Source organism: Chelonia mydas, chromosome 2, assembly GCF_015237465.2.
Source record: "Chelonia mydas isolate rCheMyd1 chromosome 2, rCheMyd1.pri.v2, whole genome shotgun sequence".
In the NCBI taxonomy this organism is placed as follows: Eukaryota; Metazoa; Chordata; order Testudines; family Cheloniidae; genus Chelonia; species Chelonia mydas.
The window spans coordinates 194,989,915-195,016,915 of record NC_057850.1 but is presented as its reverse complement, the minus strand read 5'-3'; positions in this window follow the sequence as shown (position 1 = coordinate 195,016,915).

The following is a 27,001-nucleotide window of genomic DNA, read 5'->3' as shown; positions in this document are numbered from 1 at the left end:
AAAATTTAGTAGAGGAATATATGAATGTGTTCAAAGGCTTTGGAAAACTGCCAGTCATGCATAAAATAACTTCAGAGTATGCACACCCTGACATACATGCAGAGAGGAAGGTACCTGAGGCCATGAGAAGTGGACTTTGGCAAGAACTACAAGGTCTACTAGCCATGGAAGTAATAGAAAGTGTTGAGGAACATGCAGATTGGGTTCACTGATTGGTGATAGTGCAAAAATCCAGATTTCTTTTGTGCTTTTGTCTTGATCCCAAGGAATTAAATGCTAACATAAGAAATGAGTGTTATCATGTACTGACGAGACAAGAAATCTTGCGAAAGACAGTGGGTGCCAAATTTTTCATGGTTCTAGATTCATCTGATTTGAATTGTCAATTCCGTTTGACTTCAGAGAACTTATAGCTCTGTACTCTTAACAGATATAGCTTCAAACGTTTACTTTTTAGAATTTGCTCTGCACCTGAAGTATTCCACAGAACTATGCAACACTTATTGAACGTGTCAAGGTGTAAATGGATGATATTCTCATCTGGGGCATTACAGAACAGGAACACAATGTGGGACTGGCCACAGTTCTGCAGATTTCCGGGGACAAAGGATAAAGTTGAACAAAGAAAAGTGCCAGTTCTTAACAAAAGAATTTCTCTATTTGGGTAAATCCTGTCAGAAAGTGGTGTGAAGCCAGATCCAGCAAAAGTGCAAACCATCCTTAGGATGGCAAACCCAAAACAGAAAAAAGACAAATGGTTTATTGGCCTGGTGACTTGACTGAGCAAATTCATAGATAACATGGGTGATTAGAAATATGACAAAGCTATTATTTAATGGTGTGGAATAGAACTGGATTAGAGAGCATGAACATGAATGCTCCCATGCTACAATACAAAGATATTCACAGATGTTTCAAAGGAAGGATTAGATGCAGTGCAACTTCAAAAGAGAGGCTGTGCCTGGAGACCAGTAGCATATGTACTGAGAGATTTCACAAATACAGAATACAAATATTCACAGATTGAAAAGGAAACTCTAGGAACTGCAGGTGGCTTTGATGCTTTTCACAACTGGGTTCATGGAATCTCTTTTGTAATCAACACTGATCATAAACTGTTAATAACCATTTCAAAAAGGGACCTGAGGAAAACATCACCTAGAATTCAAAGACTACTAATGAAGCTTCTAAAATATGTCTATAGCATCAAATTTGCTTCAGGAAATCTTTTAATCCATAGCAGTTACCCTATACAGTATCTGGGATGAATCTCAGAGCTGAGGGTCTAAATATGGATATCTAGATATAGATATTCACATGAAGATGCAAAATATTCAGGAGCTGTTTTATCTCACATGTGGGCACAGTTTAAAAAGTGCTACAGTAAAGGATGAGATGCTGCAGTCAGTGATTCATGCTCTGTTCTGGATAGAAAAAACAATGAATGCCTAAACAGTATGTTCCCTTCAGGCATGAGAAGTCTATGGGTTGTGGTGTATTTCTCAAAAAAAAAGTGCATTGTGATTCCATTTGACCTCAGAAAAAACATGCTAAGGGCCATTCACGAAGAACACTTGGGTATAGAGAAGTGCAAAAGAAGAGCACAGCAAGCACTCTATTGGTCATGCATGAATGATGACACCACTGACATGATAAATACCTTTGCCACATGCCAGATCTATAGGCCAGCCATACCCAAAAAATCATTATTAAATACGGATCTGTCAGCTGGTGTTTTGGGATGCTGAGAGTAAATCCTTTTACCTTAGAGGATTATTTGACTATATTTGATGCATCCTCGAACTACCCAGAGGTAGAAATATTGACAGATGCTGCATAAAACCAGGTCATCTTGAAATTCAAAGCTACCCGCCCCGCTCCCAGATTTGGGATTCCACAAGTAATGAGGACAGACAATGGACCTCAGATTGCTAATAGAGATTTCAATACTTTTGCAGATGAATATGGATTTGATCATCATATTTTCAGTCCTAGATATCTGCAAAGTAATGATCTTGCTGAACATGGTAAACATTGTTAAGAGACTGTAAATACATATTGTGGAAGACCTTCTCTTGTTGCATTGCTGAATTACAGACAAACACCTTTAGAATATGACAAGTCACCTGAGGAGCTTCTGCTACAAGGTCAGACATGAACTAAACATCCTCAGCTGACGAGGATATAGGGTGCAGCTCATGAACAAATGCACAAACGGGTGCAGAAGTAAGGCATAAAGTCCCATTATGAGAAAACCATGGTGCACCTGAGGGAACTACACCCTCGAGAATCTGTTAAAATTTGTTGGGGCAATAAAGATGAGGTGCTTCATCTGGTTGCTCCAAGATCATATAGGGCCCTACCAAATTCACGGCCATGAACAATGTGTCACGGACTGTGAAATCTGGTCTTGTGTGTGCTTTTACACTATACTATACAGATTTCATGGGGGAGACCAGCATTTCTCAAACTGGGGGTCCTGACCCAAAAGGAAGTTGCAGGAGGATCACAAGGTTATTTTAGGGTCATTGCAGTATTGTCACCCTTACTTCTGTGCTGCCTTTAGATCTGGGCAGCTAGAGAGCAGCGGCTGCTAGCCAGGCACCCAGCTCTGATGGCAGTGCCCCGCCAGCAGCAAGAGTGGCAACACCATACCATGCCACCATTAGTTCTGCGCTGCTGTCTTCAGAACTGGGCAACTGGAAAGTGGCAGCTGCTGACTACCATGAAGTGAAGCTCTACATGTAGAAGTGTAATGAAGCTGCCTCTGGTGGGACACTACTGAGAGTATCAATTTAGGACAAATTGCTTAGAGCAGCCCAAGGCTGGGGATCTTTTGCATACCAAGCCAGCCAAACAGAGAGGACTTCGGTTTTACCCTATTGGCTAACCAGAAGTCACACAAGCAATTCCCGCAGACACTCCAGTTTCCCAGTATCACGACCAGAACTGCTCCTTATGGGGATGAATGGTTATGAAAACCAATACCCCAGTAAAAGAAAAACGGTTCTCTCGATCCCAAAGGACCAAGCCCAAGACCCAGGTCAATATACAAGTCAGATCTTACCCACAAATCACGCTGTTGCCAGTCCTTTAGAATCTAAAATCTAAAGGTTTATTCATAAAAAGAAATACAGATGAGAGCTAAAATTGGTTAAATGGAATGAATTACATACAGTAATGGCAAAGTTCTTGGTTCAGGCTTGTAGCAGTGATGGAATAAACTGCAGGTTCAAATCAAGTCTCTGGAGCACATCCACAGCTTGGATGGGTCATTCAGTCATTTGCTACAAACTGAAGCTCTGAACAAAGTTCCTCCAGAGGTAAGAAGCAGGACTGAAGACAGAATGGAGATGATGCAGCTGCCTTTTATAGTCCTTTTGCCAAATGGCTTGTGCTTCCTTTGTTCCAAACAAAAGCTACCCATCACATGGCTTGAAAAAACCTTAGCGTTCTCTCCATAGGCATGTCCCTGCATGCCTTGCTGAGTCACAAGGTGTATTTGCCTTCTCTCAATGGGTCAGTTGTATAGCTGATGGTCCTTAATGGACCCTCAAGCAGGCTAGGTAGTGCTGATGCCAAATTGTCTGGGGTGTCACCCAGAAGCATAGCACAAGTTTGAAATACAGACAGCATAGAGCCAATACTTATAACTTTAAATACAAAAATGATACATGCATACAGATAGCATAATCATAACCAGCAAATCATAACCTCGTCATAGACACTTTTTTGACCTCTTTGCACAAGATTTGGTGCCACTACAGGACCTTGGTTGCAACAATGATCTATATGGTCACAGTTCATGTCAATATCACAAGTAGTAAGGATGGCAATACCATACCATGCCATCCTTACTTCTCCACTGCTGCTGGCTGGCTCTGCCTTCAGAGCTGGGCTCCTGGCCAGCAGCTGCCACTCTCCAGCTGCCCAGCTCTGAAGGCAGCGCCACTGCCAGCAGCAGCACAGAAGTAAAGTAAAGCAGTACCGCAATGCCCAAGACAATAACCGTGTGACCCCCACAACTCCTTTATGGATCAAGACCCTAAAATTTCAACACTGTGAAATTTCACATTTAAATAGTGAAATAATAACATTTACAATTTTTAAAACCCTATGACCATGAAATTGACCAAAATGGACCATAAATTTGGTAGGGCCCTACATATGAGATGAAAAGAAAACAAGGATTTCTGTTGAGAAGGAAATGTAAACATCTCTTTATCGATGCCAGTGAGAAACATCTTAGATGAGCTACCTCCACATGGAGTGCAGCAGTTACCAGTAAAAACACCTATACATTAAAGTGGGGACATCCCGGCAATAACACCAACACATACCAAAATGATACTGCCTGCTGTGATTGGAAGGGATCTGGACCTGTCAGACAAGATAATTGGATATCCAGGTCAATTATCCGGGAAACACACCACCATGACCACAGGCAGCCAATACTGTCTCAAGGCTCCTAGTGGAGGAAACTCTCTCAAAGGAGAAGAGAACAGGCAGTAGCAGAACGGTCAGAAAACCAAAGAGTAATTGAAAGCTACTGCAACAGATGAAATAAATAGATCTTTTCTTTCCCCCACTTTCTATTCTTCTTCTATAGCTATAGCTCAACCCAGCTTTTTAGACGTGTACCTCAAACATTTAAGAGCTGTTACTCCTTCCCTCCCGAACAAACCTGAATTATATGAACCAAGTTTGGTTTTAGCAGGTCTTTACTCAAGCTTCTTCTGCACTGCTCTGCCAATGCCTTTCCGTCCTGACTTCTAACATCTACTTTTTCCAGTCTTGAGCTTCTCATGAGCTGAGATTGCCAGTTAAGTTACAACTTAATAAAAGTATCATAATTTGAAACAATCTTACAATAAAAGTTGAAAGATTTGGTAACTGTCAATGAAGAAATGATATCATAGGCCAAATTCTTCCCTCAGTTACACCCATGCAAAGTCTCTGAGCTCAATGTGACCCTGTGGAGCTCAATGGGGCTATGTGAATTCAGAATTCTGTCCTGGAGCAAATTTATCACTGATCTACATCTTGTGCAGTCCCAAGGCAGCCATGCATTTGTCTGCTCATATTTATACTCCACTGTGGTGAAACTCTGTTTGAACTGGTAGCTGCCTAGGAGCATTGCTCAATTTAAATTATATGGCTATTTCTTCAGTGTAGTATTTCCAATTCTCTAAATGGACTGTGTAGTGAATAACACTTAACAAAGATTTTGAACTTGGATTATAACACCATACATATGATGTTAATAAAAACAAGTGCAGCATGGATTAACTTTCCTTAAGAGGAACCAGGTGAGATTTTATTTGCAAGACCTGAATTCAAGGTTCTATGCTTCCCTTTCAGTAGCTTGTAATCTCATTAACACCTAAACAATGCAGTGCTGCATGCCTTCCCTTCTTCACTAATAATATAGTCAAGTAATGTTACAAAGGGAAAATGGAAGTCTGAACCTAGGTCTTGGCAGGTACATGTTATAGGAAGAACAGATTTTCAACTATTTTATTTGTTATTTTAAAAAAAAATACATCTGCATTCTGGAAATGATTTGGAACTTCATCTGGTTTTAAGGGGTGTGATGTAACCTTTATGTTATGGGAGCACTATATCTGCAATCACTTTGGGGCAGGGGACTTCTCTTTCTTCTGTGTTTTTGTATGCTGCCTAACATAGTGGGAGTCCTGAGTCTTGACTGCATCTCCTAGAATCTACGGTAATACCAATAATAAATAAATGATAATAGATATGGAACTAGTTAATAACTAAAGTGCCTGTTGATGGCACTCCAGAATATGTAGCGTAGTACCTGATTAAATTCCCTCTCTTGGAATATGCTGGAAAACCACCTTCTTATGCACTGTAACTGGCTTCTTCTGTGCTGCTCTTTTCATTGGTATACAACACCATGGAAGATCAGTAGAATGGAGAAAGTATATCCCAGTGTATTAGATATAGTACTGGAGTATGCATCAAGAAACATGTGGTAGGCCACAGCTTGGCTGTCACCTAACCACTCTTTGCCTCAGTTTCCTCATCTGCAAAATGGGGATAATACTGTTTACCCAAAGGGCTTTGAGATCTAAGGATGAAAAGTGCTATATATCTTAAGTACAATTATATTACAATGGCTGCAAATCTTCTTGCTCATGTCCTGGTAGCTCACTGAGAGCTGGCCAGAAGTCAAGCCCCCATAAAGAAATTATGTGGTTCAGATTCCCAAAGGTAGTTAGGCATCTAACTTCCATTGATTAAAATTGTGTTTGGAATCAAGGAGAGCGTGGGAGTCAGTTTAGGGGTGCTGAGGTGTCTACCCAATGTGCAGGATTTCAGAGGAGTGGGAGCCACTGGCAGGTGAAGCAGCAGGTATCATAAAACTATGATCCTATCAATAACCGGTAGGATCACATTTCTATGTTGATAGAAAATTAAGCTTTTTTTTAAATTAACAGGCATTTCAGTTCACTTTTAAAGATTTTACTTGGATGTTTTGATAGTATGGGAGACAGGAACTACAGAAGGTCATTGAGAAATCAATACGCCACAAGCAAATCTCAGTACTGCAATTAACATGCTATTGTACAAATTAACTGAAGGCAAATTGTTCAGCTGCTCACTAGCTCTAGACAATCAACTCAGAGACAATGGGTGAGATTTACACAATGTTGCAATGAGAAGAAAGTGAGTCAAAACACTAGGGTCTTTTCAATGCATTATCTATCAGTCCTCTAGTCATATTGTATTCAATTTAGATGAAAGGGATCAATGATACATTTAATTAGGAGTTTATTACTTTTGAGAGACATTTGCAGAAAGATCCCCAAAAGGTGTGTTCAGAGTCTGCCCTAGCTCTACTTCCCCAACACATTATATCAAGGTTTACATTTCTAACACAAAAATTAAGGCTAACTTTTTTCAAACATGGATTTTTGCACTTAAATAAGTGACCTACTTTTAAGAGGTGCTGAGCATTGAGTTCACAAGGAGCTTGGCGGTCCTCAGGGCCTCTGAAAATCAGGCCACTTATGTAAATACCTAAATATGGATTTTGAGGGCATAACGTCAGGCTGCCAAGTTAGATAATTTTGACTTTAATAAATAAAACAACCCTTCTTAGCTGAAACTATATCAGCGGGTGTGTCCTTTGGGCTCATTCCACAAACTCTTGAGACATGCCTTGCAAAAATCCCCAAAGAAACAGGAATGTAAATCCTGAAGTTAAGGGCTTGTCTACATGGGGATGTTAGTATGCAGTAAGCTAGGGTGTGAATTTAAAGGACACTAACTACTCCATGCTAACTCCCCAGGTTAACACTCTTCCTGCACACTCAGGCTTTGTCTACACCGGGGGAAGTGTGTTAGATACGTGTAGCCCATTCAGCAGTGAAAAGCAGCCTGCATCTACACTGCAGTGTATAGCTACACTTGGCAGTGAAGGGCTCCGGGGGGAGGGGGGGGGCAGGAGAGAGAGAAGAGATAGAGAGCAGGACACTACACTGCTAAATATTACAGTGTAGATGTGGGAGGCACTGCTTGGGTGTGCGGAGAGCCATGTAGAGTATATACCCTAAGGTTCTGGGCATGTCTATCTATATACTACTTGCCTAAGCAATGCCTCATTCTCTACTCTGCTCTTTATACCCATGCTGGGGGGTGGGTGGATGGGTGGGGGTGTGTGTGTGTACACTCTACCTGCATCATAAGTGTAGACATAGCTTAGAGAGTGCCTTTATGTGCATTAGCTTAATGCCCTTTGGAAGTGTATTAAGCTAAACCACTGGATGGCACTCTGCACAGTAACTGTGTCCACATGGGGAGTTAGAGCAGAGTAACTAGTGCACACCAGCTACTGTGGGCTTTCCCCCCCACAGACAAGCCCTAAATTGTTGTAAACTAATCTCTTGTATTTTCTTTTACTGTGGTGGCTGTCATACAAGGTAAATGTTTTGACAAACTAGCACTGAACCCCATTCTTATTAAAATGAAGATCAGACAGTCCTCCTTTCAGATAGCTTTGTTACTAAAGCAGGCATATCTGTAGCCTTCTCAACAACTTTCTGACCAACAGCACCATGCTCTGCTCCTCCTGCAGGACTGTAGCAAGGCCGAGACTCACCAGTGCGGCACCTCCCGCTGGTTGTCCTGGGAATTAGCTTTCCAGCCTCCAGAGCACCCTCTGCAGGCTGATGTCCCATTTGTCTCAGGGCCCCCATGTCCCTCCCAGACCCTGGTGCCCCTTCCCTCAGGGTTCTGCCCTCTGCAGTTCCCCCCGCAGTCTCTGGGTCTCTCTGCCCCAGGGAATCCCCACCCTCTATCTCCACATTGCCTCAGCAGCTATTGCCAGTCCTCATCTAGCCCCCACGCACTGGGGCAGACTGTACCACTCATCATCGGCAAGGAGGGGTTTGGACCTGCTGCCTTTGCCTACCCTTGGGCTGCCCCTCTGCAACCCCAATTCTGCTTTAGGCCTTCAGCAAGGCCTGCAGGCTGGGGTTTTTTCAGCCTGGAGCTCCCCACCTCCTCTGGCCTTTCTCCAGCCCTGCTCCACTCTAGGTACCCTGCTGAGCTCCCAAGCAGCCAGGCCCATCTCTCTCCACAGCTAGAGAGAAGCTACCTGATTGCCTGACTCACAGCCTTTTATAAGGCCAGCTGTGGCCTGACTGGGGCGTGGCTCAGATGTGGCTGCCTTCCCCATCAGCCTAGCCTTTGGCTGCCCGGGCTGTTTTAACCCAGTCAGGGCCGGAGCGGGTGACCACCCTGCTACAGGGACTGTTCACGTTTTATAAAATCAGGGTTGCATCTCCAGTATTGGAATTCTGTGTGGCTCCTTTTGGCTTCAAAGCCAAGTGCAACAGAACTGCGGATCTAGCCTTTGATTTCAGATGTTGAATATGCTTTATACTGAACACAAAGGGCCATTTCGTAGCCGGTGTAAGTCAGGGTAGCTCAATTGCAAGTCAATGGAGCTATGCTGATTTGTGCCAGGTGAGGCTCTGGCCCAAAATACAGATGTCAAAGACAAAGACATTACTCATTAGGTTCCCTAACTTTTTTTAATAGGCAAACTAATAACTCAGCATCCTGGAATTATGCTGCTTGTTTTAATGGTGAGTCCCTTTAAGGCCACCATATGGCTGTAACCTAAGAACCCCAGAACTGCTGGGAGAATCAGTCTTTAGAGCACAATCTGTCAGTGTAAATCAGACTGCTGGACCTTTGCCAGCATAACAGTGTTGGACTTGTTCCTGTTTGTGCGTCTGGATTTACTTCCCACAAGACAGTATGCTCGTTGCCTTCACAGATCCCTGCTTGGTCTGCCTTTCTTTTCTGGTGTGTGTATATATATTGTGCTTGGCCTCAAAGGGTGAGATCCTCGGCTGGTGTAAATCAGTGTAGCTCTGTGGAACTCAGTGGAGCTATGCTGATTTAAATCAGCTGAAGTTCTTGTCTGAAGTTGGTCACTTTTGATATTTTCTGCAAACCATAAATAATGTAACTGCATATGGTCTTCATTATTAACAGCTTTAACAAAGAATGTTAACCAGGTAAAAATGTAGAGTCCCTGCACATATATTGGGAGAAGGATGCAAGGATCCTCTTCTCTAACCTCCTGCATCCCTGTGCAGAACTGAAGCAGTCAGGACTAATTACAGTCCTCCCATTCTCCTGAGCATGTTGACGGTTCCTGGCCAGTGTCACTAGAGACAGCAGGAGGAGGCAAGTTTGTGCTTCCAACCCTTCTCCACGTTGGTCAGTGACCAAGTTCAGAGGAGAACATATGCTGTCTCCTCTAAAATTGTGGCATTGAGCACTGGGAGGCATTGTGCCCCCAGTGAAGGATTGTTGCACCTTAAAAGCATAAAAGAGCCTTAAGGGAATAAAAAAATAAATCCCGAGAGAGGAAAATAGGATTTAACTCACTTACTCACCCTCTGTGTCACAGGGGAAGCCAGGCCTTTCCTGATATCAGTAACTGGCCCAATGTTGATTGCCAGACCTGCTGAAGTACCGGAGATGGATGTCAGCCAAAACAGACAGTCTGCTGGAGTTCAGCAGGAAGGAGGGAGAGAGGAACTTGTGTAGCAGAAAGACAGCACTTAATAAATACTGAATTGTGCTATTATCCACATATGTGCTGGGATTCTATTAACATAGCACTAATTTTGTTTAAATGCAGACATTTGGCACTTATAATTAGAAGTGTTTGGCTGCCTTTTATTTTAACTAATAAATGCTATTTGTACGTTAAAATTAGAGATGGTCCTGAATCTAAATCCTGGATCCAAACAGCCTTTTTTTTCCCATCAGGGTGGTGGTGGTTCAAAATCTAATTCTGAATTTTGCCTCTCTAATAGGTTAAATCCATGATCTGGGTCTGAAAATCCCTGAATATATTTTAAGTAGAATTGTGGATAAAAATTTTGCCCTTCTCCAGGTAAAATTTGAAAAACAAAATAATTTAGCTCTGTAGCTCTTTGATAAATCTGTCTCATTGCTCTCCATAGGGAATAGAAAAGTGGAATGCTTCCAACTGGTTATTTCATCACGAAAGCCCAGCCAACAGGACTTTTATCTGGTAGACAAAAGTTTCAGGCTAAATCTGATACGTGCACCCAAACTCCTATCAAAGTCTTCATTGGAAGCTGCATGCATGTATCTGATGGCAGAATTCAGACCTTGCACTCTCATGTCTGACTTGCAGAAGTCTCCATGAACCTGTGCTAGCAAAAATGTATGCTTAATTTATGCATGCCACCACTGTGATTTATGCGCAAAATTGTGGCATTTTCTGGTGAAAAGTGTGTAGACATATTTTTGCCCAATTGTGGTTCACAAAAATCTGGGCTAAAGAGTCACATTTTCAAGCTTTATCAGCTCAGCCTCAAAATTGGCTTCCACAATGGTGACAGTGCAAACAATAGTTTCATGTACTAAATGGGTCTTTAGTAGTTAGAATTTCAAAAACACTCACCTTTGGCCTAATTCCTCTTCTACTGAAGTCCATGGTACTCACCCCTGCCACTTACTTCAAGGGGAGCAGCTTTAGGCTGTTACTGAGTGCTTTTGAAAATCTCACCCTACATATCTGTCTATCTCTGTCTACATCAAGTTTTGTACATATAAATAAAGTTTTCATGCACAAAATTTCAGATATGGAGCTAGAAGTTAGGTTGGAGACTCCTTTGAGAATCTGGGTCTTGGGGTAGATGCATGCAGATAGTTTAGCATTTTCCTTGGTTTAGTCCCCCAATTACCTATGTTGCCCACAATTTTGTTACTCCTTGTTGTTTACAGCAGAAATAAAACATCACAGAATTGAGGTTAAAGTTATTTCCATTAAAGGAATGGGTCCCAAGCATTTTAAGTTTCCTTCATGAGCGAGTCATCTGTCCTCTACATTGAGTCTTTGTCACACTGTCTCACATTGGTGCTGTGGAACACAAGCTGAACGCTCACTGGGACACAGCATTTAGCGTAAACTTGATGCTATTCTATAGAATTGTTCTGCCAGCCTAGGTTATCTTAAATTTATCAATAATGGCTCTCCCTTCAAGGTGAAATACAGGCAGAATATGATGAATTGTTGTGTATTACTCTATTAATATAGTCTTGATTCAGGAATGCACCCCTATTCAGGATTAAGATTAAGTAGGTGCTGTTCTGAATAAGGGTGGACTGAAACAAAAAGATTAAGTGCTTGTCTAAATTAAGACTATGGAATCAATGCTATTATTGTAAGATTCAAATTCAGATATGATATTGAGCCAAATAGCACAGTAACATTCAAAAATGGGATTATTAGTATGAACATGTTTTATAAGTAAATCACCAGCATCTTCACTTCTACCTGCTAAGAGACATCAGCATGCTTTATTGAAGAACCTGGTCTGGAATTGGGGACAGGAAGAAATTTACCCCCATTTTACAATATTGCAGAGTTAGGTGAATTATGGAGGGTTTACACCTTCCTTTATTGCCCTTTGCTGGAGATTGGTCCATCAAGTCTGGAATCCTATGGTTTATCCTACTGTGCTTCCAAGTGCCACTTTTGGATGTTCAAAACACTTCTAATCTCACTGTTGGGCTCCCTCCGGCAAGGCAGCTTGCTTTCTGAACAGTTTTACTACAGAGCTGAGGATGAGCTTCACTAAATCTGCTTTCATTTGGTGAATTAAACAACTCTTCTCTGAATTCCGTTTGCTTATGATTGTGACTCTCAAGTAGTGGCTCAGCAGTAGGGCTTTCACTTCCTTCATTCTCTGAAAAACTGACAGCATAGAATGAATTGTCATAGCCAACACAGGAGCAGGTTGTTGCATAGTCTCCTGTAGGACCTGGGTGGATACGCTGGACTGAGAGATGAGGCGCCCTGCAGCCTCACCCCTCCCTTCTCAAGCACACTTGTGCCAAGCAACTGTAATGGAACCTGCCATTGCTGTAAATGATGGAACATTAAATTAAAGTCAATTAATTATCAATTGGTGCTATTGTAAGATTACCTGAAACTGAAACCCATTAAGCATTAATTATACTCCTTATAAACCCAGCCACCTCGGTTTTACGTCGGATTCCTAGATGAGGAAGTTGTTTGGTGTTCCAAGGGGAAAGCCACCCTCCTGAGATACCATAGAGCAAATTGACTTAGCTATCAGTCACCTCTCTGACTGTTCTCATGTCCAAATCATGGGTACAGCCATGGGTACTAGGATAGCTCCCCAATACGGCAACCTCTACATGGGCCACCTTGAAGAAGAATTTCTGGACAAATGCCCCATGAATGAGTAGTTCACCTCAATTGTCTGCTTTAAAAACTATGGAAAGGCAATGACCACATTAAGTCTGTCTTTTACTTTACAGTAAAGAGTTTATTGCCGACCTGCGGCTTGTATGTTCTATTTATCTGAATATCTATTTAACTACCAAACTTAATGGGAGCCCCCTCTTCACGAATACGTAAAAAGACACTTACTGTTAATGGGTTGGGATTTTTAACTTCTTGTGAACCGAGCCTCTAGGGCAGTGTTTCCCAAACTTGGGAAGCCGCTTGTTCAGGGAAAGTCCCTGGTGGGCCGGGCCGGTTTGTTTACCTGCCATTTCGGCAGGTTCGGCCGATCGTGGCTCCCACTGGCTGCAGTTCGCTGCTCCAGGCTAACGCGGGCTGCGGGAAGCGGTGGCCGGTACATCCTTCAGCTCGCGCCGCTTCCTGCAGCCCCCATTGGCCTGCAGTGGCGAACCGTGGCCAGTGGGAGCTGCAATTGGCCAAACCTGCAGACGTGGAAGGTAAACAGACTGGCCCGGCCCGCCAGGGGCTGTCCCTGAACAAGTGGTGTCCCAGGTTTTGGAAACACTGCTCTAGGGATTAAAGTAAATGCTGGGCCTGGGACAAAATCACAAAAAAACCCAAACCAGGAATAAAACTGTACAATTGTTATAAGTTTTCTCTATCTGTTTAGATGTTAAGGGGGCTCTTAAGGATTTGGGAAGGTGACATCTGAAAATGAGAGACTAATGGGGACAAAAGATTAAAATAAAAGTTCCCTCAAAGTTCTATGTGATTCCATTTTGTGGAAGCCTTTTATGCAGGCATGCATTTGGGAATCACACGCTGTTCATCAGGCTTTGTTCGTGAAATCTTTGCCCCAGAAGTATAACTAACACAATTATCTCTCTTAATTTTTGCATTAGTCATGGAACACTAATTAGGAAAAGTCTTCCAGGGTTAGGGATTGTGTCACTGTATTATATGATTCAACAGACTGGGACATAGTGTACAGTAACTGCATGAACTTGAGCTGGCACTGTAGCTAAATGGATGCACATGAGATCTCCCTCGCAGATTGGTTAATTGTTGTCTCTTAGGGAAAGATCTGAAAAATAGGCAACACTTGTGCAATACCCTTGTTTTATAAGTAAGTTACCAGCGTACTTGGTGTTCACTCAGTCACATAGCTACTGAGCAGAGGTCATAGGCAATGGCCATCTTTGTATTCAGTGCTGGATTAAGGCAGCCTGGGGACTAGGTACACCATGGAACAGTTCTGCCCCAGTGGGTCTGCCCTTGCCCTCTGGCCCTACCTACCACTTAGAGTGATGGTGGCAGTGGTCCAGCTCCTTTCCCAGAGAGGTGTGATTAGCAGCATGGGCTTTCCTTCTCCCTTCCAGTAGCAGCAGCAGCAGGGCCCACCTTCCAGTGTGAGAAGTAAGGCTAGCATTAGCCCTCCCTCTTGTCAGTGTGTGTGGTGGAGAGAGGCACAGTACTCATTCAGCAGCTGGGGTGTATCTGCCTAGGACGGGGGATGAGCATGCAATGTGTGAATAGTCCCACTGGAGCCAATAGACATATGCTTATATCAATGAGGCTATGCACATGTATATGTGCTAACCAATGTGAGTAAAGACTGCAAAGTTGGGTCCATAATGTAGATAGGCTTTAGAGTCCATCAACTGAAAGTTTTGTCCATAATATCCTTCAAGAAGCCAGATTAGAGAATAATGAATAGTGCATTGTATGATCCATGCAGTGACTTGAAAGAAAATTATTTGCAAACAAGACTAAGCTGGCTGAACAAATGGTTATTTTTCCAATTGAACAAATTCACCCAAGGGTCAGTAATGTATTATTACATGCACTTTTCTCACCAGAAACACTACGTTGATTGCCTGGTCGCAAATTGGTTAAAATATTCTCACTGCCTTATCTCTTCATCATACTAATCACTCACACTGGTTCTCACCTGATCATATCTTTTCAAAGTGCTTATTTATTCCTTCCTTGATTGCACACTTTGTTTTGCTAAGGCCTAATTTCCTTTTGCCGGGGTTCTTAAAATAGAGCATCACTGAAGATCTATTTTAGACTCTCAGTCTGTAATGTAAATACAGTAGATGTTGTTGCTCAGTCCACGTTCAGTCTTTTACAAAGCATGTTTATGTCTTGCTGGAAAATAGTCTAGATAATCTTTATTCTATAAGAAAATTACTCTAAAATGGAGAATGTGGCTTTCTAAATTTAGCGTTTTGATTTTAAAAAATGCTCACCTCAGAAGCTGCAGGAAGGGAAGGGAACTTTTTACATCTTTCACTCTAAAAAAAATTCCTATTTTTGATTATAATTATAGTACTACAGTGGTAATTAGGGAGAGCTGACAGAAATGCAATGCAGTGCTGTTTTCCTAAAATATCTTGGGGGCGGGGGGAAAAAGCCCTGAATTAGATCACCTTATATAGGAAAATCCAGGACTTTTAGAAATGTAGAGCTAAATTCTCTACTGCTATAAATTGGCACAGCTCCATCAAAGTCAATAGAGCCATTCCAGTTTATACTAGCAGATTTAAAGGGCCTGATTCTGCTTTTGTTAACAGCAGTGTGAGGATTATGATGCATGCATTATGATTATTTTATCTGAAAGAAGCAGACTCTGCTTTTTCATGTAGTGTTTGATGTTCCTGTTCTTAAAAATATGCAGGCAATACGTTGGATACAGTGACCTGCAGTGGATCTATCTTTTAGAGACTTTAATTTGTATTTATTTCATACAATTATTCTGCTGTAAACTCACCATGCAAGACACCATTCTTGATTACATTCACCTTACTGGTTCACTGAGCAGGATGATAGGAAATCACACATCAGAGTAGTCATTCAGGTACAACTGCCTGCCTGTCACTTAATCAAGATTCAGCCTCCTTGTGGCTCCGTAATTTAAAAGCGGGCACTAAAAGTATTTCATCCCTATTTTTAGTCATAAGACTGCTGAACCAGCAAATCCAGCCATCTCAGAAAGTCTAATCATATCCCTTAAAATAAGGTGATATGCTATCTGGTTACTGGATTGATGTACATCATAGTGAATCGACCACCACAGCTTTCAAAGAGCATTGTGACCTCCAGTAAGTGACATTTTCCCTGCAGTTGCTTTTTATTAAGTGACAAGCTGCTGCTACCTGCTTAAATGTTGAATGTTTAAAAGGAATTGACCCCTCCCTTGCTTTGTATTGCCTGTCTATTATCCCCAAATATCATAAAAGAATATTATACTATGCTTTCATATATTTATATTAGCTATTGTAATATTGTACTTTACATAGAGCCTTCCAGGATCTGAAAGGACTCTGCAAACAGGAGTAGTATTATTTGTATTGCTGTAGCACCCAGGAGCTGCAGTGATAGATCATGACCCCGTTGTTCTAGGTCTCTTCCCCAAAGAGCTTACCGTCTCAGTAATGAATTAAAAAACAGTGCACTCTTGTGAAGTAGTACTGGTTGAACCTCTCTAGTCCGGTACCCTTGGGACCTGACCAGTGCCTGTTGCCGCACCAGAGAGTGCTGGACTAGAGAGGTTCAACCTGTAGTATCCTCGTTTTCCAGATGGGGGAAACTGAGTCATAGAGCCGGTTAAGTGACTTCTCCACAGTTGCACAGCAAGTAAATGGCTGAGCCAGAAATACAGAGACAGCTCTTGTGACTCCCGTATTTTAACCACAAAACCATACGCCCTTCTGAAAATGAACCACATTTTCCTGTAAAATATTTGAAAAAGAATTTGGTATTGACTGACTTCAGTGAGCACAATATTATCTCTTACTTATGCTGAGTCTTCCTCCTTACCTTGCAGATATACTGTTAATTGTCAACGTTTCAAGTTAAAGAAGGAACTCGGCTTTGATACCAAAGAGGACTTTAGAAGATAAGGCATGTATTTTTTTTTTTGGCTGTGCGTAGTGCAAGTAGGGCTATTAGACATAACATCAGGGACATTTTGTAAATCGTGTGGTTGTTATTTAGTAGTTTAATTCCAAACTATTATGATTGCAGTAATGTCCAAAGTTCTCACTCAGGATCAAGACCCCATTGTGCTGTACAAACACATAGTTAGATTTTGTCCCTGGGCCAAAGAGCATTTAATCTAAAGACCAGAGACCACCATTGGATGTAATAAACAGTAGGAGGGAGGATGAGGCGAGGAGGAAAGAAATCCAATGTGAAATGAACCCAGGTCTCATTATACGTTTTATGTTGAGGAGCATTAATTGAAAGCAGATTGTGTTTGTTTTCGCAGCATGTGTGCACGTTTGTGAAATATGCAGAGAAATTACTAAATGACTTTGAGACAGAGGAATGACAGCATGCTGCCTCTGTAGGCTTACAATGACATCAGTGAATACAGAGCCTGTTCTGTAAAGCCAACTCTGTTAGCCTGGAGTCAATATGGTCTGAAGCCCACTGAAGTCTCCCATTGACGTCAGTGAGCTTTGGAGAAAGCCGTGATGCAAGTGTAAATCAGGAGTAGCTCATTCCTCTGCATGCATCCGATGAAGTGAGCTGTAGCTCACGAAAGCTTATGCTCAAATACATTTGTTAATCTCTAAGAGTACTGGCAGAGAGTACTCCTTTTTCATTCTCTGAAGTCGGTCAAGTTGCCCTCTGGTAAAACTAATGTAAGAGAGAGGTGAATCTGGTGCTCTATCACCTATCTTCAGAGCTGTGCCGAGGAATTCCAAAGTGTGGCAATCTCTCTCTCTCTTTTTCTCACACAGGACTTACTGTGGCCTTTCAGATCTGCTCTTTTGGTGTTGTCTTTCAAGACGGTTGGATCTCCATGTCCTTATGTCAGCCTCATTATCTCACCTGCCTCCTGTGAGGTTTAATTCATATTTGTAAAGGGCTTTGAAATAGAAGGGTTTCAATTAAATATTTGATGTCAGTGCAAATTATTATGATTGTTGTCACAGGGCTGCCACACCCAGTCTCCGTTAAGCAGGTTTATTCTTTAACACAGGCATGTAAACAAACAGAAATGGGCTTTTAACTCACTCCTTGCTCTCAGGCACCAGAGTCACCTCCCATGAGTCTCTGGTGCCCTTCTCCTTGCTGCTTCCCAGTTCTGATCAGCTCTGCTCCCTTCCTGGAACAGTAGCCCCAGAGCTGGGTCCTCGAGCACCAGATCCCTTGCTCTAGGGACCCACCACAGGAGTTAGCTCCTTTCCCAGGTACAGCCTGTCCCAATTAGTCCTTTCCACCTCCTTATTTCCTGCCCTCTGACAGCCCTTTATATGCCCAGATGTGGCCCAGCCCCCTTTAACTGGCTGGATTGGGCTCACTTGCTCTGGCAAAGGGGAACTGAGCCCAGTTCGACTCACAGGGACATAAGAATGGCCATAATGGGTCAGATCAATGATCCATCTAGCCCAGTATCCTGTCTTCTGACAGTGGCCAATGCCAGGTGCTTCAGAGGGAATGAAAGGAAGAGGGCAATTATGGAGTGATCCATCCCTTGTTGTCCAATCCCAGCATCTGGCAGTCAGAGGCTTAGGGTCACCTGGAGCATTCCTGACCATGTTGGCTAATAGCCATTGATAAACCTATCCTCCATGAACTTATCTAATTCTTTTTTAAACCCAGTAATACTTTTGGCTTTGAAAGCACCCCTGGCAATGAGTTCCACAGGTTGACTGTGTGATGCGTGAAGAAGTACTCCCTTGTTTTTGTTTTAAATCTGCTTCCTATTAATTTCATTGGATGACCCTGGTTTGTGTTTTATGTGAAGGGGTAAATAATACTTCCTTATTCACTATCTCCGCACTAGTCATGATTTTGTAGAACTCTATCATATCTCCACTTAGTCGTCTCTTTTCCAAGCTCAATGTTGACTCTTCCCCAACACTTTGTATTCATTTATGTGTCTGATGATTCTGTTCTTTGCTATAGTTTCAATCAATTTTCCTGGTACTGAAGTTAGGCTCACTGGCCTGTAATTGCCAGGATTGCCTCTGGAGTCTTTTTGAAAAATTGGCATTACATTAGCTACCTGCAGTCATCTGGTACAGAGGCTGATTTAAGTGACAGGTTACATACTATCGACTACCCTGTGACAGTTATCATTGTTTATTAATTATTGTTGGGTTTGGGAGAGCCTCGAAACTGGAATGAGGTTTCACAAAATGTTGGTGGAATTATTAGTTGTATACTATTCTCAGTTACATTACCCCATTGGCAAAAGATGAGATAGGCGGAAAAAGGCTGAGTAAATTTAATGCCACCCTAGCTGGAATAACTTGTGCTTTTAAAAAAAAACGAGGCGTCCTTGTGGCACCTTAGAGACTAACAAATTTATTTGGGCGTAAGTTTTCATTGGCTAAAACCCACTTCATCAGATGCATGGAGTGGAACATACAGTAGGGAGGTATAAATACACAGCATACGAAAAGATTGGCTCATTAGCATTGACCCCCTCTTGGTAAGGCAACTTCCATCTTTTCATATGCTGTGTATTTATACCTCCCTACAGTATTTTCCAGTCCATGCATCTGATGAAGTGGGTTATAGCCCATGAAAGCTTATGTCCAAATAAATTTGTTAGTTTCTAAGGTGCCACAAGGACTTCTTGTTGTTATTGCTGATACAGACTAACATGGCTACCACTCTGAAACTTGTGCGTTTCAGCATCTTCACATGTGCCATCACTAGGGACTTAGTAGTTTCGTGATGGGTTTTTGTTTCACATCTGTCAGACAAATCAGAAATCCAAATGTAGCACTCAAGTCCATCATGTGGATTTGGGAGTGGTTCAGATCCTTCTTGTGAGGATGTGCTCAGGAAAGAGTTGTGCAGTATTTTGTCTAAATTAGAAGTATTTGTTATTCGGTGTTTTGTCAATTGGGATATCTCCCTTAATATATTCTATATAAATATTATCATTTTTATACTTATTTTTTATTATTTGTATTACTATAGCACCTACGAATCCCAGTCATGGACCCCAACCTCATTGTGCTAAGCGCTGTACAAATACTGAACAAAAAAGACAGTCCTTGCCTTAGCAATCTTACAATTTAAGTATTAGACAAGAGACAACAAATGGATACAAATAGACAGATGGGGGAGTACAAGGAAACAGTGAGACAATATTGGTCAGCATGATAGGCAGTGGCATCAGTACACCATTCACCTAACCATCCAGACTTTTTGTAGACATCACGGCAAAGGAGTTTTGAGGAGGGAATGGGAAGTGGATAATGAGATAGCTTTGTGGATGTTTATGGGAGCACCTCCCAACCACAAGGGGCAGTTTGGGAGGAAGCACAAAACTGCTTGTTTGGAAATTTAAAAAGTGGGTGGTGGAGGTTGCCATCATTGACTGACTGAAGATGGGTGTCAACATTTTGATAGTGAATGAGAGATAACAAGTAGGATGGGGATAGTCTGTGAAGGGCTTTGTAAGGCAAACATCTTATGTTTGATGCAATACAGAAGGGGAAGCCAGTGGAGGGATGCAAAGATAGGGATGGTATGAACAAAGTGATGGTCTAGAAGAATAAACTTTGCTGCATTTTGTAGGGATATGTGTGAGGCAAGATTGCATTTGTCAAGGTCAGAGAGAAGGATATTGCAGTAATTGAGATGTGAGCTGATCAGAGCCTGGCAGAGAGTTTTAGCCATGTAGATGGATATGAAAGAGTGCATCTCAGAGATGATATACAGAAGTAATCTGCAATATTGAGACATAGCCTAGATGTGAGGACCTAGAAAGAAGTTTGAGTTGAAGATGATGTCCAGATTACTGGCCTGAGTGACAGGCAGGATGGTGATGCTGTCCACAGTGATCAAGCAAGGAGGTAGCAGGAAGGGCCTCAGGGGAAACATTAAACGCTCTGTTTTAGCCATATTGAGTTTGAGCTGAAGGCTCATCTATGAGGAGAAGTCAGAGAGATAGGCCAAGATTAAGTTTGGACAGAAGGAGACAGGTCTCGAGCAGAGAAGTAGATCTGTGAGTTGTCAGCATTTGTGAATCTGAATTTGTGTTTGTGGGTGAGACTACCCAGAGATAAATATGTCAGGAAAAGAGAAAGGGACCAAGGACAGAGCCCTATGGAACCCCCAGAGAAAGTTGGAGGAGGATCCTCTGAAGGACATGCTGAAGGAGCCACTACAGTGGTAAGAGGAGAGGCAGGAGAGATCAGAGTCATGGAAGCCAAGGGAAGACAAGATTGCAGTTATTTCTACTACTTGTTTAGTTGTTTCTAGCTGATGGCTTGACTTAGTAAATATGGGAGGTTTTCTCCAGTAGGTGTTGCTCTTCTTAGCTCTATAGCTTGCTATGTGTTTAAAGGCACACTGGCAAAACTGGTATGTCAAGTTTTTAAAATACCATAATTATATTCTCACTTCCTTGATTGCTTGAATAAATCCATTCAACCAAATGAAAGCCACAGTCTGTGTAAAACTGAATTTGCTTTGCCAGGTTGACTCTATAGTTGCAAACCTAGAGGAGCTTAAGTTCTTTGTGGTTATGTGTAAGAACCTGGGATCATGGGGGCGGGGGCTGGGGCTGGGCCGCTGACAGTTCCACATCGCCACTGGAAGCTTAGGCTGGCTTTTTGCTAGAGGATCCTGTGAACCTAGGCTGGGCAGGAAGTACCGCCCATCAGAACCTGAGTGGTGGTCCCCCACAGCCCACTGATTGGCTGAAGCTAGTAATTAAACCAAGAGAAGCCATGATGGGGCATTGTCTCAGCAACAATGCAGATTGCCTGCCTGCCTCTGCTTGCTGTAGACTCTAGATGCTGGCTTCTGAGCCTGGTTTGTCCTCAACTTTGCTATTTGATTGCTGTCCATAACCTGGTACCTGACCTTGACCTTGACCCTGCTATCTGCCTGTCGCCTGCACGTTGGTGCCTGACCCTGACGTCCTGGTGTTTTGACCTGGCTCAAACCTGACCTCACTAATCATCACCTGACTGCAATTTAGCAGCTGACCAAGTGGATGCAGGCTACCCGTGGCCTAGCCCTCTCATTGTTTCTGCACCCATGACATTGTACTTCTGCTGTCTGTTGATTCCATTCTTATGAGCAGTCTAGAGTATAAAAATATACCAGAAGGTGCTTGTTCTCTTCAGTGCTTGCAGTTTAGGATCCTTGCATTAACAATGGAGAAACAGGCTGCAGTAGAAATGAAACATTTGAGTATCCAGCAGCTCAGCTTTGAAGGATGACTTGCTACACCAAGCCTGTGTTGCAGTAATGCACAGGGTATTTGGACATACAGGGTCAGTGGGAATTATTTGGAGGAAAATGTGTTATTTTCTCTATCCTCTGTTGAAAGGTTATGTATATAGCAGTTTTTACTGTGGGATTTATCTGTGCATACTCATTGCATAAACTTCCTCATGTCAGTAGAATTAGTAACCCAACAGTATCTTATTTTCCACACAGTGCATTTATTTTTACTCTTGATCCCTCGGGCCTTGTCTATGGTAGGCCACTGCTGTTAACATCATTTTAGCTGAACTAGTTTTGGCAACTTTAGGAGACCTAGTTTAGACAGGCCTTTGGCTGCCAACACAGTTTTCAATACACAGTTATGTATCCCTTCTGGGAAAATGTCTAATCTATGTGATGCTGAAAAATGTGCTGACAGTCAGTGGGCTGTCTACACCAGAGCTCCCAATGGTGATAACACAGGTTCAGCTGAACCAGTGTTAGTGACTGTGAGTAATTATTCAAACGATTCCCTAGTGGAGACAAGGGTCACCTGATCAGCCAGCTACATAATGAAACATGTTGAACCTTTTCAGTGGAGGCTAAAATAAATGAGGCTTCTGCTGTAATCCAACTGTCCCTTACTTTGAAGGCATACAAATGTTCAGCAGTGACTTGTGAGTTTGGGCACCTCACTTTGTGGGTGGCCAACTTGAGACACCTAAAAGGGGCCTGTTTTTTGGGGGGTGATGGGTGTCTCAAACTGGGCTCCCCACATCACTGCCCCTTTTGAAAATGTAGGCCATGGTGTTTACATTTTCCAGGTTAAGGTGTCCTCTTTAGGTCTCTTCATAATATTGAGTAACAAGATTCAATGGTTAGCCTCTCTCACTCATGATACTATACTCAGTAATGTACAGTGGATGGCCTGTTTTTTTCACCTCTTCATGAAAATTTCTAGAATGTATATCCTGAGAGTTTCCCTGGCTACTGGCTGGCAGGCAGTATAACACTGTCTAGCACATACACACTCATTTCAATAGTAGGAAAATAGGAATATATTTTCAAAAGACAGTCAGTGACAATGGACCCAATCTTCCTTATCTGTGGTAACTCCTAACAGAACTTTCCACGTTTCCCTCAGATATTTTTGGTAGCTGTGACAGAGTTTATAAGTCTTCCTTAGAGAGAAAGGATGGTGCAGTGGTTAGGGCAGTAGCCTGGGACTTGGGACACCTGAATTCAATTCCTTGCTCTTCCACAAATGTCTTGTGTGACCTTGCGTAGGTCAATTAGGGCTTGACTTCATGAACCCTTAGTTCATGGTGAGCTCAGGGGGTAAATCTATCCCACACTAGTTTGCCACACACCAAGTATCCGTGTGGACCCTGCTGCTGCATGCTAGAAGTTCTATAGAAGATCTACACTGCTTTGAAATGGGAGTAGATTAAAGTGCATTAAGGAATTGTTAGTGTGAAGCAGTAGCAGGGTCCACAATGACATCTAGTGTGAGGCAGGCAAGTGTGGGTAGATTTACACCCCAGCTTGCTGCAAACTGTTTGTGTAGGCAAGTCCACAGTTTCTCTCTCCCTATGTAAAATAGGGATAATAGTGCTTCTCTACCTCACTGGGGTGTTGTGAAGATAAATGTGTTGGAAATAGTGAGCTGTTCTGATATTGCAGTAATGTAGTCTGTCAAGGTTCCTTCCCCACTCTGAACTCTAGGGTACAGATGTGGGGACCTGCATGAAAACCTCCTAAGCTTACTTTTACCAGCTTAGGTTAAAACTTCCCCAAGGTACAAATTAATTTTACCCTTTGCCCTTGGATTTCCACTGCCACCACCAAACTTTATCTGGGTTCCTGAAAAAAAGGAGTTTGGACACGTCATTCCCCCCAAAATCCTCCCAACCCTTGCATCCCACTTCCTGGGGAAGGTTTGGTAAAAATCCTCACCAATTTGCATAGGTGACCATAGACCCAAACCCTTGGATCTTAGGGCAATGAAAAAACATTCAGTTTCCTTACAAGAAGACTTTTAATAGAAGTAAAAAGAAAAGAATTACCTCTGTAAAATCAGGATGGTGAATACCTTACAGGGTAATTAGATTCAAAACATAGAGAATCCCTCTAGGTAAACTTAAGTTACGAAAAAGACACACAGACAGGAATATTCATTCTATTCAGCACAGCTATTTTATCAGCCATTTAAAGAAATCATAATCTAACACATACCTAGCTAGATTACTTACTAAGTTCTCAAAAAGAAAAGGAGTACTTGTGGCACCTTAGAGACTAACCAATTTATTTGAGCATAAGCTTTCCTTAGTCTCTAAGGTGCCACAAGTACTGCTTTTCTTTTTGCTAATACAGACTAACACGGCTGTTACTCTGAAACCTGTTACTAAGTTCTAAGACTCCATTCCTGTTCTGTCTCCAGCAAAAGCATCACACAGACAGACACAGACCCTTTGTTTTTTTTCCCTCCTCCCAGCTTTTGAAAGGATCTTGCCTCCTCATTGGTCATTTTGGTCAGGTGTCAGTGAGGTTACCTTTAGCTTCTTAACCCTTTACAGGTGAGGGGATTTTTCCTCTGGCCAGGAGGGATTTTAAAGGGGTTTACCCTTCCCTTTATATTTATGACATGGTCAATAGAAATGTCTTACATATATTTTTGGTATTCTCTGGATGGGTTTCACAGCCAGGATGCCTTATAGTGGTGGCAACACAGAGAAGCCCTGATGAGCCAAAGAGTGGCATGGCTTTTGGGTTTAAATTCCAAAACGGTTTTTCCATCTAGGAGTGACTCCCTGAGCTGAGTGAATCAGATGCATCTGAGTCTAGTTAAGTTGGGCTTTTATCAGAGAGGAAATAAATGGAGGTAGAGGATTACAGTGGATATGAGTTAGCAGCATGCCCTTGTTGCCAAGAAGGCTAACAGCATATTGGGCTGCATTAGTAGGAGCATTGCCAGCAGATCAAGGGAAGTGATTATTCCCCTCTATTCAGCACTGGTGAGGCCACATCTGGAGTACTGCATCCAGTTTTGGGTCCCCCGCTACAGAAAGGATGTGGACAAATTGGAGAGAGTCCAGTGAGGCCAATGAAAATGATCAGGGGGCTGGGGCACATGACTTACAAGGAGAGGCTGAGGGAACTGGGCAACACAGGAATTGGTGGGAACTACACTGTAATGTAGATGCTTACAGAGTAGGTCGACATACGCTGCCTCATGTCAACCTAATTCTGTAGCGTAGACCAGGCCTAAGTCTAAGCCATTAGACCATCTTACCAGATGCCCTTACCTAAACTGTGTTAGACCTTCATCAGCATGTGTCATCTTGTCACTGAGACAGCAGTTAAGTGTTTTAGAGCAAGTTTGTCTGGAAGCCATTTCTACTAAAACTACAAATAATGGATATTAAATACTTAATTAAAATGGGAATGTTTCAGGTTGGAGGAGATTCAACCAAAACACTCAGATAACAGCTGACAATCTGTATCTTCAGGGGAAACACATCATTAGGTGGTCCTTCAGTGTTTGTGTTCAAAAACCCATTTCCTCCAACTCTACGAATGTACAGCTCACCCATAACACATGTAGCAAAGAATATGAAACTCACATTATCTTTCAGATTCAGGCATTAATGGGTGTCTCAGACACGGCCATTTTTCAAATGCCAGTGGAAAAACAGTTTCCCTTTTTTGTGTATAAAAAAAAAAGTATGGATTCAATCTTGCTTGTGCCAGTAAGATTAGTAAAAATATTAGTGCCAGCTTGGAAGTTGTTTTAGTAACATGACGACATTGTGTAATGTACTGAAGAGCTTGTGGCAGCAATGTAGAAGATGTCTGAGTTTCGCTCTACAGCCTTGGCAAACACCATCGCAAACTGTGTGTTGTAAAAAAGCTGAAGATTAATCCTGCCTCTTTCTGTCCAAATTCTTATCTAAATCTCTGCTCTAAGTGTTACACTTTGTTGATCTCTCCTGAGACTAGGCCTCCTATTCTCTCCTCTCCCCTCTTCTTCGTGGCACATTGGGCCCAGGTCCAAAACTGTAATGTCTCCTACTTCAAAGCTGACTCGAGGAAGTGAAAAGAGATTTAATTGTTGCTCAATATGTTTAAAGAATGTTTATTTGAAATTATATCTTCAACTATAGTAAGGGAGAAATATTTTAATTCCTTTATTTCTTAGGTTTATGTTTATATTATGAGTGAATGAGATTTTCTATTTGATCGTATTTTCAGCACAATTTGTTACACTAAAAGCAACACAACAAACATACTAAAAACTATCCATTGAATAGTCAATTAAGCATACTGACAAATCACTGAGTGGCATATGTACTGTATCACACAGAATAAATTACATTAAAATATTATTAAGGCTGCAAAGTCAAGCAGTCTAAAGTTAGGAAATGTCAGAATTAAGGTTGCCTTTGCAACCTTAATTTGGTCCCCTTGTGTGTGCATTCATAGATTCCAAGGCCAGAAGGGACAACTGTGATTATCTAGTTTGACCTCGTGTCTGATACAAGCCATAAAACTTCCCCAAAAATAATTCCTAGAGCAGATATTTTAGAAAAACACCCAGTCTTGATTTAAAAACTGTCAGTGATGGAGAATCCAGACCACGCTTGGTAACTTGGTTCCAATAGTTAATTACTCACTGTTAAGTATTGACACCTTATTTCCAGTTTGAATTTGGCTAACTTCAATTTCCAGCTGTTGGATTATGTTATACCTTTCTCTGCTAGATTGAAGAGCCCATTATTAAATATTTGTTGTCTACACAGGTAGTTATAGACTGTACACAAGTCACCTCTTAATGTTCTTTTTGTTAAATTAAATAGATTCAGTGCCTTGAGTCTGTCACTGTAAGGCATGTTTTCTAATCCTTTAGTCATTGTTGAGGCTCATCTCTGAACCCTCTCCAATTTATCAACATCCTTTTGGAATTGTGGGCACCAGAACCTTTCTACTCCTACTTGAGGTTCCCCTGTTTCT